At 36.4% G+C, this 21,020-nt stretch overlaps 1 protein-coding gene and 1 non-coding gene across 2 annotated transcripts in view; one reads left to right on the forward strand and one right to left on the reverse strand.

Annotated features, from left to right (window-relative positions):
* ABHD17B (abhydrolase domain containing 17B, depalmitoylase) overlaps window positions 1–21,020 on the forward strand; it is a 584,428-nt gene that overhangs the window by 322,394 nt on the left and 241,014 nt on the right. The window lies entirely within an intron of this gene.
* On the reverse strand, window positions 12,995–13,127 carry LOC126005162 (small nucleolar RNA SNORA51). Its single transcript, XR_007494334.1, has one exon. It is a non-coding gene; the product is annotated as a small nucleolar RNA SNORA51 (small nucleolar RNA).

Raw genomic sequence — 21,020 nt, forward strand, 5'->3', positions numbered from 1 at the left:
ATATCAAGTTTTACTTAATTTAGTGATGAAAATGTTTAGGTGTTAGATAGGGGTTAAAAGTGGCTCCTTTGAAGACTTGAGTATTGAGAGCACATCATCTAATAGGCAGTTGCAATAAAACCCTTGACCTGACTGTAAAGAAAAAATGATGTCCAAGGAGAAATAGTTTTGTAAAATAACAAATTAATTGCTAGAGATCACAAATTAGAGTAAGTAACATAAATTGAATCAAGGAAAGAGAAATCTCAATATTAATTTCTAAGAAAAATTTCTTGTTTCCAGAGATGTCTAGTTATCTGAAATTTGTTATCACACTGGAGAACCTACCTGCTTCCATGTCTTATTCTATTACATGTAATTCTTAACAATGCTAGACTATCTCATAATCGAATAAGACTATAAAGGACTGACTTGCCTGAGTGATCATAATAGATCAGAGAAAATCACCTTTTTTTCCAGATTGGAATTTGGGTGGAAGAACTCCAGGAATTAAAAATTAGTTAGTATAGAACCATAGACACCATCTATGAAAACAACAACGGTTGTCTGTACCATTACCAGGAAGCAAACCTCTTTCAGGAAAGAACCTACTGCTGCCCTGGCATCGACTTATTTCAAAGTGTGTTCTTTTTATACCAGACGACTTAGCAACAGCAACAATCTGCTTTCAAAGTAGGGTTCTCCATATTGCCCTCTAATGGTGAAATGAAACCAGAAGACTTTCCACATCATTCTGACTTTGATGTAGGATTTGTACAGAAACCAGGATCTCTAAATATAGAAACCTGACAGCAACAACTGGGATTGTGTGAAAAGCTTTTACTGGGACCACAGAGAATGACTCAGGGGTTAGACAACCTAAAATGCCTGGAGTCCAGAATTGGTCTTAGGACAGAATACTTCAGGGGTAAGGTTTCTTTGTATTTAGGCCAAAGGCTTTTCCTTTCTATTTCTCCCATATTTTGCTGGGCCTATACAAACAACAACTGCCACACACACACACACACACACACACACACACACACACACACACACACCTTTTTACTATATTTTTTTATCTCTTATCTTTAAAAAAAGATCTTACTAAAAAAAAAGTACTAAGTTGTAAGCTGAACCATCAGAGACCTAGAGTTTGTGGTTGTGTCTAGAAAGTGAGTGAGTCCCAATGTGATGTTTTTGTTGTTCCTTTTAGTTAGGGGCCACACCTGGCAGTGCTTAGAGCTTATTGTTCTGTGCTCAGGGTTACAGGGATTGAATCCTGGTCAACGACAATCAAGACAAATGCCCTACCTATTGTACTGTTGCTCTGGCACACCCCAAATGAGAGAATATTAAAGTACTATTTTTGATACAAATTTATTGACTGGTGGGTCTACAGGGTGAGATGGCAATGATGAGTATAAGCCAAGATTATCACACATATCATTCACTAAAATGTTCATGCAAAAGGGAAGAGGAATCAAATGCAGCATTTTCTTTTGCCATTATGTAACACTGTCTCAGCGATTCCATCAATTTCTGCTCACTTAGTATGACTCAATTTATATCATGCTCACACCCTCTCAGGTTCTTATTAGTGTATTCTTATACTGGGGGGAAATGATTTCATATTGGTAAACTCTCATATCCAAATTCCTTCCACATACAGACCTTGTCTGAGCATGCTCAAAATCCAAATTCATTCATATTCTAGTCTTAGTTAGTTTTAAAATTAAAATTAATTAAAATTAGATGTCAGGAAAAATAGTTCTTTTTCTGCCTTAGCAGTGGCAGAAACTCCTTGATAGAGTAGTTCTTGTGAAGAGAGGAGATGGAAAAATCTGGACTAAATTTGAGGAAATGCCTCTAAATTAAATACAAACCTGGTATGTAGGAGTGTGTGTGTGTCTATGTTTGTGTGGTGTACTTGCTTTAATTTTTCCTTTAATAAAGAGGAATATTAAGTTATAAAGTCCATCTTCCTGAGAAGAGGAGGAACATCAACAAGCACACTTTTCCTATTCTTGGCTAATACCTAATTCATCTACTCTGACAAGAGACTCGACATTGGCCCTCATATTCACTTCCAATCTAGAAGATGTTAGAAAGGGCCAGAAATATAGTTCAGTGGGATTGACAATAATCTGTTGTCTTTCGGTGATAAATTTGGATGACTTAGCATGGTCCTTGTTCTTTTTTTAAATTTAGATCAGCCAGTTTATAGGTTTATATATCACTGTGATCACTGTGATAGATTCATAGACCACTCTGCAGCAAAGCTCTTCTTAGTCACTCCCTGGAAATTGTGTTCTAGCTCTTTATCATCACCATGCTTTATAAACCTTTTATTCATTTGGATATAATATGTAATACAATAACTGGTTACAAAATGTTATCTCTTGGAGGTGGACTACCTAAATAGAAATCATATGTTGCTATTCACTGTGTCTTCTGCATTAGGCCCAGGGCAGAAGCTCTCTCAGCACAGGTGCTCAGTAAATGTAAAGGGTGGGGGGGGGAACTAAGGTTGCTATCTTCTTAACAATTGACCACAGTTTTTCAGGTCTTGGTATCAGTTTCTTCCTATGGTTTTTGCTTCAGATACTTGAGGTCTTTTGCATTGCCCAAAGCTTATATGGTTGAGATAGTAGAATAAATATTTAACAGATTTCCTGACCCAAATAAAACTCAGCACTCCAAATTATTGCAGACAGAGTGATGCCCATAGTCATCCTTTGTGACTTTCATTTTGGCTCCACTTAAGTTCTCTTGCTTCCATCAAAAAGTCATCTGTATACCCCCTCTCCTTTCCAAATAAAATAACACTTATCCTTATTTAAATTAGGTTGGTAACAGGAGAAAAACATGCTATACTAAATTGTGTAAACGCTTAAGATTAAGGGTTTAGAAGAGCAAGTATAGTTATTGCCTCTTTCTAGGAAGTGTGTGTTTTGGGCTCTGTAGATCTCAACTTGTTCTTATCTAAAGTTCTTAACTCATTTTCATAAATCAAAATATCTCCCCAATTAAGTGCATTGTGTTATGAATATTTATTATGCTTAAATTTCAGGAGAGTATAAAATTTAAAAAGCTGCTTTTAGCTACACACAAAGAAGTCTTTAAATGGTATGGAAGTCATTCCACTACCCAGTCTCACATGGAAGGCCCTGTTTCTCCTTCAGCAGTTGCCCAAGGCCCAGAGCTGAAGGCAAGGCAAGTCTAAAAGTACTCCAGTTCATTTTCCAGAACAAAGTACGAAGGAGTCAAAGTCGGTGCACACACGCAGAAACACAGTTATCTAGTGAGCTACATAAACAGAAAAAACAGCTTGGCCAATTTGAGAATTTGCTCTGTAATTATTGGCCCTTCAGAGTTATAAGGGAGAGATGCACCAGCCAAGGAAGAAATCCATAGAGGAAAGAATAAACTGACCATATCAGTACTGTACTGATTTGTGATTGGTAATCACAGATGATGTGATTACCACCTAGCATTGAGCAGGATCTTAGACACATTATGGACCCACTGCTTCTAGTCATCTGTTGGGGTGACTTAGATTTGGTGGTATATGTGACTCACCTTATTGCAGTGTTAAAACTCCACACAAGAATAAATTTGTATGTATTATTCTCTGAAGGATATAGATTTGGCACATACCAAATCACCACAGGTAATGACAAAGATGATGCTGACAAAGGCAAAGACATCCTAGGACTCATGTCCTGTGAAACAGTGAATCTGAAGCCAAAGATGACCCCTATGACACATTAATTAAATGATGATTGATGAATATAAAAAATAAAATACCCGTGAAAACCTGTGCAGTGTATCAGACCATCTTTTGTGCTTTGATTTGGTGTCACTTTTAGTGATTCTGGGCTCTCAGTTTATGAATGATCCCTGATGGTATCATGCCACAATTTGTGGGGTTCAAACTAGGGGCATATCCAGAAATATAAAAAGCAAGTAATTTCCACCCTCTACAATCTTTCAGCTTCTATCTTAAGCACAAACAATTTTGAGAAAACCTATTATCAGGTTCTTATAGAGGACTATATTCCAATATTAAAGTGCCGGCAAAGATATGAGGTAATTTGATTGTGTGATTAATTATCTCACAGCTATTCCAATCTCTCTGGCTCCAGAAAACTCTCATGAGAATTTCTCAGAATGGTTCATGGCCTCTCCCTTAAAGTTCTGAAACAAGATGGAAAATACGAAAGACAGGGCAACTGTGTGACTTTGACTCAAGACCTGTGGAGCTATGGAAAACTACTCCTGTACTGTTTTGGGGAATTCTCAAAGGAATTCTTGTCTCTGCATACTTGGAGTTGTAAGTGATTCACATGGTTTGGAAGGAAGCTTAATCTTGAAGAAAAGTATCCTGGAATCAAATGTTCTGTAAAGAATCTTCTTGACTTGGGGCCAGTGAAATAATAAAGTGGGTAGGTTGCTTGCCTTGCACATACCAACCCAGGTTCAATCCCCAGCATCTATATGGTTCTCCAAATTTTTCAGGAGTGACTTCTAAAAGCAGAGTCAAGAATAAATCCTGAGTATTACCAGGTGTGGCCCTAAAAACAAAAAGACAACAAAATAAGACCTCCTGACATTTTTATATTATCCATAATATAAAAATGATTTAGCAATTGACTGTGAAATTCTTCTAGATTTTGTTGTTGTTGGTTTGTTTCTCACTTATATTAGGCACCATGATTTACATTACTGTTAAGTATAGTTTTGCTTATTTATCATTCCAACACCACCAGAGTATCTACACTGCTTTCCACCAAAGACCCAAAGACCATTCCTATTCATCTGCTCCCCAGGTAAGCCCAGTTCTGTATATAATTACCCGATTCTATTGTCTTTTGCCAGACTTGTATACATATAAAAAGTGCTCATCATTAAGGACTGGGGTGATAGTACAGCAGATAAGGCATTTGACTTCATGTGACCCATCCAGGTTTGATCCCTAGCATATCATAGAGTCCCTTGAGTACCACCAAGATTAAATCTTAAATGAGTCAGGAATAACCCCTGAGCACCTCTGGATATGACCCCAAAACAACACAAAAAGTTCTCATTAGTGCATATTATTAGAGAAATTTAAATCAAAACAACAATAAAATATCTCACACCAGAGAATATCATATATACAAATAAAAACTGGAATTTGTTCAGGAACTATCATACACTGTTGGTGAAATGCCATCTGGCTTAACCTCTACAGAAACAGTATGGATATATTTTAAAAAAAATCGGGGCTGGGCGGTGGCGCTAGAGGTAAGGTGCCTGCCTTGCCTGCGCTAGCCTTGGATGAACCACGGTTCCATCCCACGGTGTCCCATATGGTCCCCCAAGCCAGGAGCAACTTCTGAGCGCATAGCCAGGAGTAACCCCTGAGCGTTACTGGGTGTGGCCCAAAAACAAACAAACAAACAAAAAAACATAAGATTGTGACTTGAGCTGGAGAGATAGCATGGAGGTAGGGCGTTTGCCTTGCAAGCAGAAGGACTATGGTTTGAATCCCGACATCCCATATAGTCCCCCGAGCCTGCCAGGAGCGATTTCTGAGCGTAGAGCCAGGAATAACCCCTGAACACTACCGAGTGTGACCGCTGCACCCCGGAAAATAAGAATATGGCTTGGGTTTGATCCCTGGCATTCCATATTGTCCCCTGAGCACCACCAGGAGTGATTTTGAGATCAGAGACAGGACTAACCTTTAAGCATTGCAGTGTATGGTTTAAAAACAAACATAACAAAAGTACAATATTTTATTAATAATGAGAACTCCTACAACCCTGTTACCATTTGTTATTATTTCTAATTTTCAAAAAACAGCAAAAGATGTATGTTTTAGTGAGTCAAAGTGAAAGTCAGTTGTTAAATGCACTGAACCTCTAGAATGTCATTTTTCCAAGGTCGGCTATTTTGTTTGGGTATATTTTAAATTGAGTTGTTTAGAGGAGTGACCATAATTGTTTTTCTGAAGGGAAGTTCTTGAAAGAATTTTTCCTCCAGAATTGACTTAGATATTAAAAGTTTTTCAAAAAGAAATAACTGTGCTTAAATTAACATGACAAAAGAAGAAAATAAAACAGTATTGAAAGATGTCTATGTAAGACTCAATTTGTCTATCCCTAACAAACTGCCATCTATCTTCTCTCTCTTTCTCTCTCTTACTGTATTTTTAATGTATGCATATTTTAGTGGTACAATGTCCCCAACAAATCAGCACATTTAAACATTCAACTCTTTATACCATCTCCCCATACTTTTAGGCTTACCAAGCTCTCCTCTGATTATTAATTTCTCATTTAATTAGCAGAGACTGGGAAAGTTTTATATTTCTCATTTTCAGTTAAATACTGTACTTTTGTTTGTTTGCTTTTTGTACCATACACTGTCTCTGATCTCAAAAATCACTCCTGGTGGTGCTCAGGGGACCATATGAAATGCCAGGGATCAAATCCAAGTCAGTTGCATGTAACACAAACACCTATGCTTCAGTACTATCTCTCTGGTCCCTGTACCTTTTTAAACTGGATTAATGTAGAGTTGGATGAGCATTAAACTGTTTCTATCTGGGAAACTCTGAGATGCCACCAATAAAACCTCACCCACTGTAAGACCAAAGGCCAGAATAGAGGGTCTGGAAAAAATTTAACAGTCCTGTCATAAATCCTAAGTGGGTCCAAATAGCAAACTCTTTAAATTCATCCAATGTGCTAATGAGTGCTAATCTCTATTGTGAGCATAAGCATGGTAGTTAATACTATCTGAAGGCTGGAGATAGAGCTGAGAATATCCAATGCCCTAAAGGCAGAGTTGGAGAACAATTTCAGTATCCATGGTATGCATGGCATCAGGGATGAATCTGTTGAGGGTGACTTCCAGGTCTGCCTTGGTCTCTGCTTTGCTCACAGATAGAGGTTTCTGGCCTATTCTTTTGAAAACCTGAAAAAACATTTTTAATCATAAGAAAGCTAAAAGTGAATGGATAGCTTGAGACCAGAGTTAGAGTACAGCAGGTAAGCCTTACTTTGTATGAGGTTGTTCAGGTTTAATCCCCATATTTCATAATACTTCTCAAGACCATCAGGAGAGCCAGGTTTAATCCCCATATTTCATAATACTTCTCAAGACCATCAGGAGAGCCAGGAATAAAGTCTGTGCATAGCTGGGTGTGACCCCTACCAAAAAAAATTGAAAGGAAAAATTTAGAATGACTTTACTCCATCTTTCATTGCGAGAGGAACTTTTATTTATTTATTTATTTGGTTTTTGGATCATACCTGGCAGCGCTCAGGGGTTCCTCCTGTCTCTACGCTCAAAAATCTCTCCTGGCAGCTCGAGGGACCATATGGGATGCCAGGATTTGAACCACCATCCTTCTGCATGCCAGGCAAATGCCCTACCTCCATGCTATCTCTCTGGCCCAAAGAGGAATATTATTCAGATACCCTGAAACTCCAGAGTCCAACTTAGGAAGGGTATTATTTGACTATCCCATGGTTCACTATTTTATTTTTATTACCATGTATCACATTCCAAAAATAAGTTGAGTTCTAGGCAAAAAACAGAATCTGGCTCAAGTCTGGCCTATATAAAGATTCTGGCTGCCATCCTGTCTCAGAAGACTCCTATGAGGGTTTAGAATTAACTTGTAAACAAGTAAAGATCTCTCACAAATAATGATCAAAATCTTCATGCACAGAACTGAAGCCACTCTACTTATATCAACATTATGATCATTATACGATTTTATATATATATAGAAAAATAAATAATATTTTCTTTTCTTGTGTCAAAGATAATGAACAAAAAATGCCAAGCATATGGTAATCTCAAAAAATGATAATCATTTAAAATATGTTTCACAGTTACTATTAAAATTAGCAGATATTAGGTAAGTGGCAAAAATACCTCCAATAATCTACTACTCTTCTATGTTATTTCATTTCAAACTTTGGTTTTTGGATGTTTTGTGGCATTGGCTTTTGAGCCATACAAGTCCATGCTTGCTGGTTGCTCCCAGTAGTACTTGGGAGAACTTGTGGTTCCAGGGATTGAACCCAGGCATTCTGTGTATGAAGCCTGGGGCTCATTTCATTGAGCCATCTCTTTGGCCCTACTCCAGTATTTAACCTGCTTGTATATTAAATACAGAACAATACAAATGCAATTGAAATCTTCCATATTTTAAGTATAGACTGCTTTGTAAATTCATCAAGAAAATAGGTAGGTATAATAATAATCATAAGACATTTCTTTTGTCAAGGCAAATGCCCTACCTGTTATGCTATTGCTCTGGCCCTGATAAACTTCCTAATGGAATGATAAAGCACATGTATTTGTTACACAAACCATAGGATGTGTGCCTAGGGTCACATGAAAAGACACATTGAAACAAGTATTTTGGAATATTGAGAAATCAAAATATTTTCCAGAGGAACAGGGTGCTTGATTTTGCAAAAAGCATGAGATTCTTAAAGCTTTCATGGGATACTGATTCTTGAAAATAACAATATCAGTTATTAAATTTGGGGATTTGAGAAGACCCTGATCTTGTAGCATCAAATACAGACTCAGCCCTGACTCTAGGAAAAAGAGACAAGGGCCTGGGAAAAAGATTTTGGTGGTTCAGATTCCATCCTGGAAAGTCTTCTGTCTGATCCTCAGTGCCACACCATTAAGTACCTTACATTTTTTTACAGTGTTTTGTCTCTCCTTCCTTTTTTGACTTCTTTATCTCAGCTGCTTGTAATTTGTCTTCAAGTTTGTCTATGCAACTCTGCACCTGTGTAATTCTATTATGGCTTGCTAATATGCTTTTTAGTTCCCTCTGTTCCATTGGATTGTATTCTCTCATCTTCTGAAAAGAGTTCTTCTTTGAGTTGGTTGAATATATAGTTGATTCTTATAAAGATTTCTTAATTTCTTGGGCTAGTGACTCCTTGATTTCCATTACTAACCTATTAAGTGTTGATTTTAGTTCCTCATTTATAAAGTTCAGAAGTTTGGGTGGACTTGGAGATTTGCCAGGATATCTCTCTATATCCCCCCTAATCTTCTTTAGCTTCTCCATTTGCATTTAGTGGTTTGAAGTGCTAGATTTCTCAGGTTGTTGAAAAAAGTGCAAAATCCAATCTGCCAGGAAATCTATGATATAAACTAAAATGTATTCACAAAGACACACTAGCGTCTGTGTGGTTTCAGAAAATGAGGAAGGAAGGAAGGAAGGAAGGAAGGAAGGAAGGAAGGAAGGAAGGAAGGAAGGAAGGAAGGAAGGAAGGAAGGAAGGAAGGAAGGAAGGAAGGAAGGGAGGGAGAAGGGAGGAAGGAAGGAAGGAAGGAAGGAAGGAAGGAAGGAAGGAAGGAGGAAGGAAGGAAGGAAGGAAGGAAGGAAGGAGGGAGGGAGGGAAGGAAGGAAGGAAGGAAGGAAGGAAGGAAGGAGGGAGGGAAGGAAGGAAGGAAGGAGGAAAGAGAAAGAAAGGAAGGAGGCCTTAATTCCTGTGCTCTCTAGACTCAGAACAAGTCTACTTAAATGTTTTCCATTCATACAACCTGAGAAATTATTTTTTTCTGGGAAATTTATATGATTCCAGGTATATTAATATACAAAATATAAAATCTAACATTTACTGATAATAAAATCAAGTTTGAAACTTTTTAAAAATATGTATTGTCAAATCTATTTCTATTCCACTAGTTCTAATGTGAAATTATTTTTTATTTCTCATAAAATTCTCTCTGGGAACATACATAGACTGGCAAAATCCTCAAGAGAAAATCTGCAGCCTTTGGCTCAACCAAACAAAATGACAAGATAGTTGATGGGATTGCATATAAGTCCTCTCTAAAGAATGTTTTACAAACTCACAATTTCTGATACATGCAGACAAGGACAAATAGAGAAAAAAAATAAATATAAATGGCAAATAAAATTAAATAAGGAAAACCCATCTAATATTTTGGAGGCAATGGGAATAAGCAGCATCTTGTTTTAGCACAGAGTAGTAATGCTCATAAATGCCTCATACATCATTTCACTGGATTCTTACAGTGACTATATAAGTAAACACATGAGAAAATATGCAACTAAACCTTATCACATATTGTGGGGTGTATTATCTCCAGTAAGACTTTCTTTTATATTTTTCTATTGTTTTAAAGTCACACCATTGTTAGGCTGTATTTATGGCTTACTCCTGGCTCTGTAAACAGGGATCACTCCTGATAGCACAAAGTGGACCATCTGGGTAGCTGGGGATTGAATCTATGTCAGGTACATTTTTGTTTGTTTGTTTGTTTGTTTGTTTTTGGGTCACACCCAGCAGTGCTCAGGGTTACTCCTGGCTCCACGCTCATAAATCACTCCTGGCAGGCTTAGGGGACCATTATGGGACACCAGGATTCGAACCAATGACCTTCTGCATGAAAGGCAAACGCCTTATTTCCATGTTATCTCTCTGGCCCCAGTCAGGTACATTTAAGGCAAGTGTCCTACTCACTGTCTAATCTCTCTGGCCCTCTTTAATATTTTTTCCTTTTTGAAACATTTTTTTCATCAACCACCCTAGATTTAAAAACTGATTTTTATTCAGTCATGTTCAAATGATTGCTTTAAAAACAAGGGGTGGCAGTAAGAGTTAGCTTATAAGTACAAAAGACCTGGTCCTTGAAAGACTACCAGGAGCCTCCCAAGTACAGAGCCAAGAACAGTCTCCAAGAACTCAAGCTCTAACCCCAAAAAATGAATAAATAAAGGGTATTGTACTGGGAGATGTTCCCTTCGTTTCAAAAGTCATGTTTTCTATTCATTAGACCACTTGTCTTGTTTCTCACCTACAATGATATGAATTGATATTTTAAAAAAATTGTTTCTGAACAATCTATAATATAATTCAACTACTAAGTATGTTATTTTGTTTAGTATTTTTAAAAACTGCTGCACGTCTTAGAGAAAAGTATTGCTGTTGCTTGAAATTACTGATATGAGTCAGGATCTTATTGATAAGTGTGCTTACACAGCTCTTTAAATAGAACTGGCAAAGAGAAAAGCAGGCAAGCAGATTTTAAAAACATTAAGTTGCTGATCTTGTTTATGAGGTGCACAAAATTGAAGCTTAACTTCAAATACAATTGATGAAAATTTGAGAGTCAAAACTAAAGAATACGGCACTACTCTTTACAGAGAAGTTTGTGATTCTTCTTTCTGATAATATTATTTAAAAAGCTGTATCATTGAATCAGAGTGGGAAACATCCCACAATCTGTCACAAAAATAGTACTAACTTGTTTTTTATGTTTGGTTGGAAAATGTATATGGTTATCAAGTCATCTTTACTAAAATAAAATACTGGCATTTGATTATAGCCAATCAAATGTCATTAGTTCTTTTTCCTTCAGATCACACATTTGAACAAAAGAATCTCTTCTCCCTTTCTGTGTTTAAAAAACAATACAGCTGAAATACAAAAAAGACAAAATTCAGTTATATTTTTATCAGAGTGAAAAATCACAATTTATTTTTTGCTTGTTTCACACATTTTCTCTAAGCATTTATGCATATCATGTTTTGGTTGTGTTTCCTTCCCATTGCTTTGGTGGTTGTTGTTCATTCAATGATTGGGGGGTGCACACACTTAGTCACAGTGCTCAATGAAGTTGCACACATTTGTGTGTTACTTACACACACCTATCTATGGTGCACCCAAATAGCACACATTTCATAGTGGGGGGATGGTCCAGGACAGAAAAGCCATTGGGACAGTCTTGGTACAGGTGAGCAGCAAGAGAGAGCAAAATCATGCCCTATACTGGCAAAACTTGTGCCCCATGTCTATATTTTTGCCTCTCCAAAATTACATATTTTATTTGATACCATGCATTTATGAGCATCTTCAACATTATTATTTATCTGCAATTTTTATTAGCTGATGTACTAATATTTACATTATCAGTACTTATATATCAATTTTTACTTTAGTTGGGCTTTTTAGGGTCCTTTCCTTTTATTTTAGGGTCTTTTTCTTTTATTCTTTTATCTATTTCATAGGTGTTCCTAGAATACATATTTCAGGTATACTTTTTTCAGATATGTTAAATTTAATTTATAGTAATATTTTAATTTTATAACTAATAGTATCAAAGGACTACATTGATGAGAAAAATATTTCTGTGTTGGGGTAAAAATATTTAAGTGTACTTAAAATTTTTTTTTTGCTTTTTGGGCCACACCTGGTGACACTCAGGGGTTACTCCTGGCTATGCATTCAGAAATCGCTCCTAGCTTGGGGGACCATATGAATTGCTAGGGGATCCATCCTAGGTCAGCCACATGCAAGGCAAATGCCCTACTGCTTCCCCACTGCTCTGGCCCCTAAATTTTTATTTTTATGCTTATTTAAAAATATCTGCTTATTAATTCAAAAGCTATTTAGTGATCATTTAATGAACATTAGATATGCATTTATTGGAGCCTGGGATTTGTGGCTCAGTAGTTGAGCACCTTCCTTGTGTATCTGAGGCCCAGTGTTCAATTCTAGTACCACATTAAAGATATTTGTTCATTTTAGCCAGTAGAGTATAGCAGAAATATTTGAGGGTAAATACCAACACTGATCATTAATTCATATTTACCAGTTCCCTGAATTTATAGTCTTAATATATTTTTCTCATAGTACATGAGAAAAATTACTCAGCCAATATTTTGTGCTGTTCAGAAAACCTCTAGAATCAATTTGGGATAGTAAAGATTAATGTCTTTTTATTTTATTTTATTTTATTTGGTTTTTGGATCACACCTGGCTGTGCTCAGGGGTTACTCCTGGCTCTACACTCAGAAATCACTCCTGGCAGGGGATCATATGGGATGCCGGGATTTGAACCACCATCCTTCTGCATGTAAACACCCTATCTCCATGCTATCACTCCGGCCCCATGACTGTTTATTAATAGCATTATATCCTCTTTTTTATGTTTGCAGAACACAGTTTATTTTTTTTTTTTGTCCCCCAATTCACAATACATACCCGGCAAGGGGCCTGTGTTGAGGTGTATATGGGGTGCCTTTACTGTACCTCCTCTTTCTATACAGCCAGTGTAAAGAACACAGCCTGTGGTAAGAATTGGGAGGCCTTATTTTATCTTTTATTTATTTTTTTCTTTTCTTCAGGGCAAACTAAAGTTGGTTTTTTTTTTGTTTTTTTTTTTTTGTTTTTTTTAAGTAAGAATTCATTTAAAGGACAAAATTGATTAACATAATAAGGTAAACTAATATAACATAATATAGTGACATAACATAACATATAATATAATTAATATAATAATAATACATGTAAGTCAAAGAAAGTTTCTGATTAAAAACACAATTTTCTTTTTTTTCCATAATGGCTTACATATCTTTCACTGTAGTATTTTGGGTACATATTCACATTAAATCAGGGGAATACCCATCACCTAATATGTCCTCTTCTCAATCAAAAATCAAATATACTGAAAATAGGCAGAGTCCTGTCTAGAGGCTTCCAACCTCAGTTTGAGAGAGGATGTGAAAAAAGTAATTAAAATACCACAATAATACACACACACACACACACACACACACACACACAAAATATCGAATTAAATAACCGATAAGCACCACAACAATAAAAACAGGCACCACACAATAATCTCGGTTCTGAAATCAAATCATACTCAAGTGCAAAAAGAAAGAGAAAGACAAAACAAAATAAAATAAAATAATATTGGAGACATCAACCGTAATCTCCACACCAAAATAAAGACGTCAAAAAAAATAGATCATTTATTCTCCTCTTGCTGCTTTCGTGGTATGTGGAAGACTTCTACTTTATCTTGGATGGCAAAATCAGACCTGTTTCTAGAGATCTTGGTGGCTGTGCAGATCAGGGAATGGAGTTTATGAAGTCTTTCTTTGTGGTTCTAGCAGTTATGCTTCTTCAATGTCCTTTTAATTAAACACAGTTTAATTCCATTTTCTACTGCTCCTCGAAGGAAGCCCCAAACTCTAACCTGTCATATTTACTCCTCACCCTTTTGCTAAAATGATTGGTTCATGTTTCAACATGTGATAAGTTTTAGCCAATAGTTGAGGGAAATGTCTTCAAGAAATCAGAAATCAGAAGTCTTCAAAAAATCAAGTGAGAAATATTTTCTCACATATATATACTTATATGTATATATATACTTATATGTATATATATACATACATACATACATAAAGAACTTAAAGGGACTACCATTTTTTACACTGTCAAATTATTTCTTTTTCTTTTGTGGGTGGGGCAGACCACTTATCTGTGTACATGGCTTATTCCTGTCTCTGTATTCAGTGATCATTTCTGACAGTGCTCAGTGATTTATATGTGGTGCTGGGGGTGGCTGTGTGCAAAACAAACACTCTACTGCTGTACTATCTCTCTAATCTAATGTCTATATTGGTGGTGGCCACCTTAAAATCAATTCTGTCCTGTTGAAGATGTAAGAAGAATCTGGAGACCTATTATTATTGAAACACTGAGAACTCACCCCCGTGGAGTACGCTTTTTAAAAAATTTCCTCATATGACTTTGTAATTGGTTAAGACCTTTCTCTTGAATCTCCTCTACATTTCATCTAGAATATCCTGGCTAATACTTTTGAGTTTGAAATTACAATGCACCCTTAAGAACATCACTTTACCTCTTTGAATTTACTTTATTTATTAAAATGAAGAGACAGAAATTGCTAGATAAATATTTCTGTATATATCAAAATATTTTATAAAAACAAAACCATTTTAACATTAAAATATAAAAAAAGAAATATTCAAAGCTGTAGTGATAGTACAGAGGGTGGGGATTTGTCTTGTATGCGGTCAACCAACGTTTGATCTCCAGCATCCTACATGGGACCATGGGACCCCTGTCACTGCCAGGAGTAATTCCTGAATGCAGAGCCAGGAGTAAACCCTGAGCACTGCCAGATGTACCCCCCAAAAGAAAGGGCATACTCAAAAAATATTAGATGATCAATTAACTAATCTTTAAAAGCCAGCATACTAAAACCAGAAAAATAGTAAATAATTTAAGTGTTTTACTCTGAATGCAATTGATTATGGGGGAGGAGCCCATTTTGCAACTCTCACACCAAATAGTCCCTGGAGCACCACTAGAAGTGTACCGAATAACAGCACTAGTAGTAAGCCCTAGCTTACTGAGCACTCCAGCGTGTGGATCCCCCTCACAAAAAGTATTCTGTCATTATTTTTCCCACTTATTAGAGTGAAAAATTCCTTCAGAATCTGAGAAATAGGGTCAAGAAGGACCCCTAAACAGTTTTCAAAAGATCCAATAGCCCACTAGCGACTCTCAGTCAATCAAGCCTGCAATTCAAAGCATGGATGCAAAGTTACTCAGGTGCCAGGCATTACCCAGGTTATCCCAGTAGTGCTCAAAGGCCTCCTGGGCTATTCTACTTTAGGCATCAATGTAGTACTAGAAATAGAACCCAGGTATAGCACATGCTACACATGCACTCTAACCACTATACTATCTCTCATCCCAAGAAATTCTTTGAGGAGATAAGCCAGATAAAAACAAATTAAACCATAATATAAACAAATTGTGGGTCCCATTTAGAGATCCACAAAATTGTAAATTATAGAAGAGAGGAAGGCTAGGAAGCCTTTCTATAGTATGGGGCCATTAGACAGTCAATAGAAAGTATGTTGCTTTCAGAAAAGAAGTGAGTGAAGTGTTCTAGGAACTTTAACAGCATGGTCAGAAGGTGAGAACACTCAAGTCTGAGTAGAAGGGAGATTTAATTCCAATAATTAAATCTTTAATTTTTAAAAATTTAATTTTAGTTTTTAAAATTTAGACTCAAGACCTTTGGGACTGTATATATCCTCTTATAGAATTGGAGTTTTCAATGACAAATTTTCATTTGGTATTTTAATTTCAACTACAATCTAAACAGTTATGTGATTACAATCTAAAGAGGTTGTTTTTTTTGGGGGCACACCCAGTGACACTCAGCGTTACTCCTGGCTATGCGCTTAGAAATTTCTTCTGGCTTGGGGGACCATATGGGATGCTGGGGGATCAAACCACGGTTCGTCTTAAGCTAGCATGGAAGGCAGATGCCTTATGCCTTGCACCACCACTTTGGCCCCTAAAGAGTTATGTGATATTATGTGATCATCAGGATGGTAATTCTAATTTAACAATGGTCATTGTTATGTCATTGTAGCAATTTTCTTCAACCACTAGTTTGTAGAACAGTGTAAATAAACAACTGTAAAGTTTGAAAACCATTGGTCCCCTCACTTTGATTATAACTGCTTCATTTTGCAGGAGAGAGGAAGAGAGATCATACCTGGTCTACTGGTATGATTGGGTTGAAGAACCCAATTACAGGACACATTTATCATATATGTTTATTATCTGATGTATGTAAGAATTTCTGTTCACTGAAAAATATTAGAGATACATTTTATAATGAGTTTTTGCAATATGTTTCTTACTGACTTTTTAATTTATTTTTATTTTATTTTATTGTGGTACTAGATATTGAGTAAAAAATAACCTTGTACATGCAAAGCTTAAACTCTTAACTACACTGCCCTCATCCTTTTCCTAGTTAGCATAGGGCCCACACATTTACTAGCCTTTTACATATAGAGTGAGTTTATGTGGCTGAGTTTTATATGATAGAATATGAACAACATTGAGGCTCACCATTTTAAAAAGTGGCCCATAAGGGAAACCTCCCCACCTTCACCCAGCACTTTGATCCCTTTGCTGTTTTTGCTCTCTTTTTGATCTCTTTTGCTCTACCAACTGAATAAAAGGACAATGACAACTAAAGGCAGGTGTATGTATATCATGGAAGAAAATTTTTCCCTGAAAAATCATATGGAAAGCTACTGACCAAACTTTGCCACAAAGATGAAATGGATTTTTATGGAGTCTATTGAAAGTCCAATATTTGTTATAATAGCTATTCTTCACTTGAACACAAAATCTTCAAAAAGAGAAAGGTAATTATGAGATAGAGCAATAGTGTAGACTTGTTAACCACAAGCAAATCTGCTTTATCTATGAGCAACTCTAATGTAATTTAAAAAATTAGGATCAAAATTATTTTTTCTTAGTGTTACATTATTGGTATAGCAGTTGCATTTTATTTATTTATTTATTTATTGGTTTTTCGGGCCACACCCATTTGATGCTCAGGGGTTACTCCTGGCTAAGCACTCAGAAATTGCCCCTGGCTTGGAGGGACCAAATGGGATACCGAGGGATCGAACCGCAGTCCTTCCTTGGCTAGTGCTTGCAAGGCACACACCTTACCTCTAGCACCACCTCACCGGCCCCAGCACTTGCATTTCATTAATAGTTGCTATTGCTGTTATTTGTTGAAGGGCTACTTCTGATCATTTCCATTTTCTAAGCAGTTAATCTGGTGACATTGTGACTTATATTTTTATCTTTCTGGTATAAAATTTATAGTATATCCTATGTAATAGCTTATTTGAAAAGAATTATCTATCATTTTTATTTTGTACCTTTTATCTTTTTGTTAACTTTTTATTGTTTTTTGTTTGCTTTTTATTTTGGGTTCATACTGAGCAGTGTTCAGTGGATAGTTCTGGCTCTGTGCTTAGGGTCACTCACTGAGGTGCTCAAAAATATGCAATGTTGGGAGTCAGACACGAGCTTCCTATATGCAAAGCATGTGTTCAGCCACTTTAGCTACCTCTCTGAGCCAAAATTCATAATATTTTTCAATCTTAATGACCAATAATAGTTTTAACATATTAAAACAGATTTAGATGAATCTGTTTTGGAAATACTTTGGATCAAAATATGTTATTTAGTGGATGCAAAAATAAATAAATACTCCTGGTATATTAAACTATAAATCATAATTTTACTAATTTGGGCTACTTCATAACCAAACTAAGTTTATAAATGCAGATGTAAAAGTTTGTATAAAGAAAGTTCTTTTTTGTGGAACACTCTTTTGCATTGATATTTTACTAATAGATCAGAGTCTGTCAACTCATTTCCTCTTAATCTGGGTTCACATTGTAACCTGTTCACAATGGAAAAAAAATCTTAGCATCATTGGATTGAAACTAATAAGAGACTTAGTCACAGACATTTGTCCTAGCTGGAACAGGCGACCATTTAAAGGAGATTCTGTAGACATAGTGAGTTAAAGAAAGTTTAAATAAAAGAATAAATAGTCCCCAGAATAATATAAGACCCTGGGAGTTCTTTTTCTTCTGGAACATTCAGCTTTACATTTGTTTGAGGGACACAAGGTATCTTTCTGAACTAAAGTAATAATCATATAATTTCTAATGGACAGCATAAGCACCCTAGGGCTCAGTCCTCTTAAGAGCTCCCAGAGAAAAATCACTGGCATTAGTAGAAGGTCTCCCATCAGGAGCAGGCTAATAGAGAGTTGCAAGGGAGTACTTTTCTTTAGAACATGTATTTAAAGCTATTATAGTGCCCAGAACTGGTTAACTGGGATCATTTGAATTTGGCCTTGAAGAGGCAGGAAGGAGAGTCAAGCAGAGCCATAATCACACTGGTCATTCTGGCGACTACCTCTTAAAGCTGGCTTCCAGCTTCTATATTTCACTCCATAGTCACCATAAGACATCCAACAGGGTGCCTTTTCTATTACTTTAAATCTCTCAAATGTATGTAAATTTCATCTAGCTCTCAAAAATTCTCAAATTATTTTGGAAGGTTTGGACAAAGGGTGAGTTGTCCAGGTGAAGTAATTAGTAAGATTTTAAAATATAAAGGTCTATCAACCTAAATTCTATTAAAATGCTAAAAACAGCCCAAAGATCTTGAATAAATTATTTTATCTTTCATTCAACCTTTGTTATCTCTAGCATATAATATGAACAAAATGCCTTATTTTTTTTTAGTTTAAACACAATAACAACAAAGAGTCAAATGATGGGCTGGCCACATATTTTGCAAAAAAAGAGGCCCAGGGTTTAATCCCCAGCCCTATATGGTCCCCCAAACATTACTATGAGTCAGAGGTGGAAGTAGCTTCAAGGATATAGTGTGGTTCAAAAACCCCTGTCAAAACAAATTATTCATTTTTCTTTCTCCTGTGCTTTCTCCTCATCTTTTCTTGATTCTCTTTTTTAGTCCCTGCAGTTCCCCACCCCCTCTACAAATGAACTAAATCTATTTAATCCAACTCTTTAATAACAAATTATTGCACAATGAGGCATTGGGCATGCTGTTAGAGATATGAATTATAGAGGGTGAATTAGTCAGGCAGAATTTTTTGTGTGAAAAAATGTATTAACATTTTTAGTGATTTCCTAGCAATTCTTAAAAATTAATAGACAGGGACTGGAGCAGTGGTGCAAGCCATAAGGCATCTGCCTTGTGTACGCTAGCCTAGGACAAACAGTGGTTCGATCCCCAGACGTCCCATATGGTCCCCCAAGCCAAGAGCGATTTCTGGGTGCATAGCCAGGAGTAACCCCTGAGCGTCTCTGGGTGTGGCCAAAAAACAAACAAAAATTAATAGTTAATTTTAAACTATAATATTTTCTTGAATAAAGGCACAAAACTTTTAATTGAATTTCTACCCTTGAGAAACTCTTCTTAGATGTTTGACTTTTTTCTGACTGGAAAGATAAATGGGAGCTTAGGCACTTATCTGATCAAAGCAGCTATTGTTAACTTCTTCATATCCACAGTCTCAGTGAAATTTTGCACTATTTTCAATAATAGAAACTTCCCTTTCACACACACACATGTGCGTGCACACACACATACACAAACACACACAATATACCAGGAAGAGTTTATAATGTACAAAGAAAATGTTGATACCTACCTCAATTTTCAGGGTCTCCCTAGAAAGAAGCAGGGCTTATTGTTATGATGGAAATTTACAATATGAATCTTCGATTGTATAATTTATTTCTGATATATACTCTAAAATGATGATCTGGCTTGCAGATGGAAAATTTTAAAAGATACTTACCATGTCTTCACTTGGCATGAACATCCCTGTTCCAAGATTAGAAAATGTTGATGGGGGACCAGAGCAGTGGTGCAGGGCATAAAGGCATCTGCCTTGTGCATGCTAGCCTAGGACGGACAGCTGTTTGATCCCCTGGCATCTCAAGCCATGTCCCAAGCCATGGTCCTCCAAGCCAGGACCAATTTCTGAGAACATAGTCAGGAGTAACCCCTGAGAGTCACCAGGTGTGGCTTAGTGAAAAAAGGAAGGAAGGAAGGAAGGAAGGAAGGAAGGAAGGAAGGAAGGAAGGAAGGAAGGAAGGAAGGAAGGAAGGAAGGAAGGAAGGAAGGAAGGAAGGAAGGAAGGAAGGAGGGAAGGAGGGAGAAAGGGAGGAGGGAGGAGGGAGGGAGAAAAGGGAGGGAGGGAGGGAGGGAGGAGGAAGGAAGGAAGAAAGGAAAAAAAGAAAGAAAGAAAGAAAGAAAAGAAAGAAAGAAAGAAAGAAAGAAAGAAAGAAAGAAAGAAAGAAAGAAAGAAAGAAAGAAAGAAAGAAAGAAAGAAAGAAAGAAAGAAAGAAAGAAAGAAAGAAAGAAAGAAAGAAAGAAAGAAAGAAAAGAAAGAGAAAGAAAAAAGAAAGAATGAAAGAAAGAGAAAGACAGAAAGAGAGAGAAAGAAAGAAGAAAGAAAGAAAGAAAGAAAGAAAGAAAGAAAGAAAGAAAGAAAGAAAGAAAGAAAGAAAGAAAGAAAGAAAGAAAGAGAAAGAAAGAAAGAAAGAAAGAAAAGAAAGAAAGAAGAAAGAAAAGAAAGAAAGATAGATGGTAGGAAACTTTAGGTAAACATACATTAAAATACCATGAAGTGGGCTGGAGCAATAGCACAGTGGTGGGGCGTTTGCCTTGCAGATGGACAGACCTTGACTTTTGATTAAGATTTTAGGTACTTTTCTAGCCTAGACGCACTAGTCAGATAAAGAACTTCTTGTTCTTCAGTCATTGTCTGATTTGGTGTATT

The sequence above is a fragment of the Suncus etruscus genome, chromosome 3 (assembly GCF_024139225.1).
Source record: "Suncus etruscus isolate mSunEtr1 chromosome 3, mSunEtr1.pri.cur, whole genome shotgun sequence".
Lineage (NCBI taxonomy): Eukaryota > Metazoa > Chordata > Mammalia > Eulipotyphla > Soricidae > Suncus > Suncus etruscus.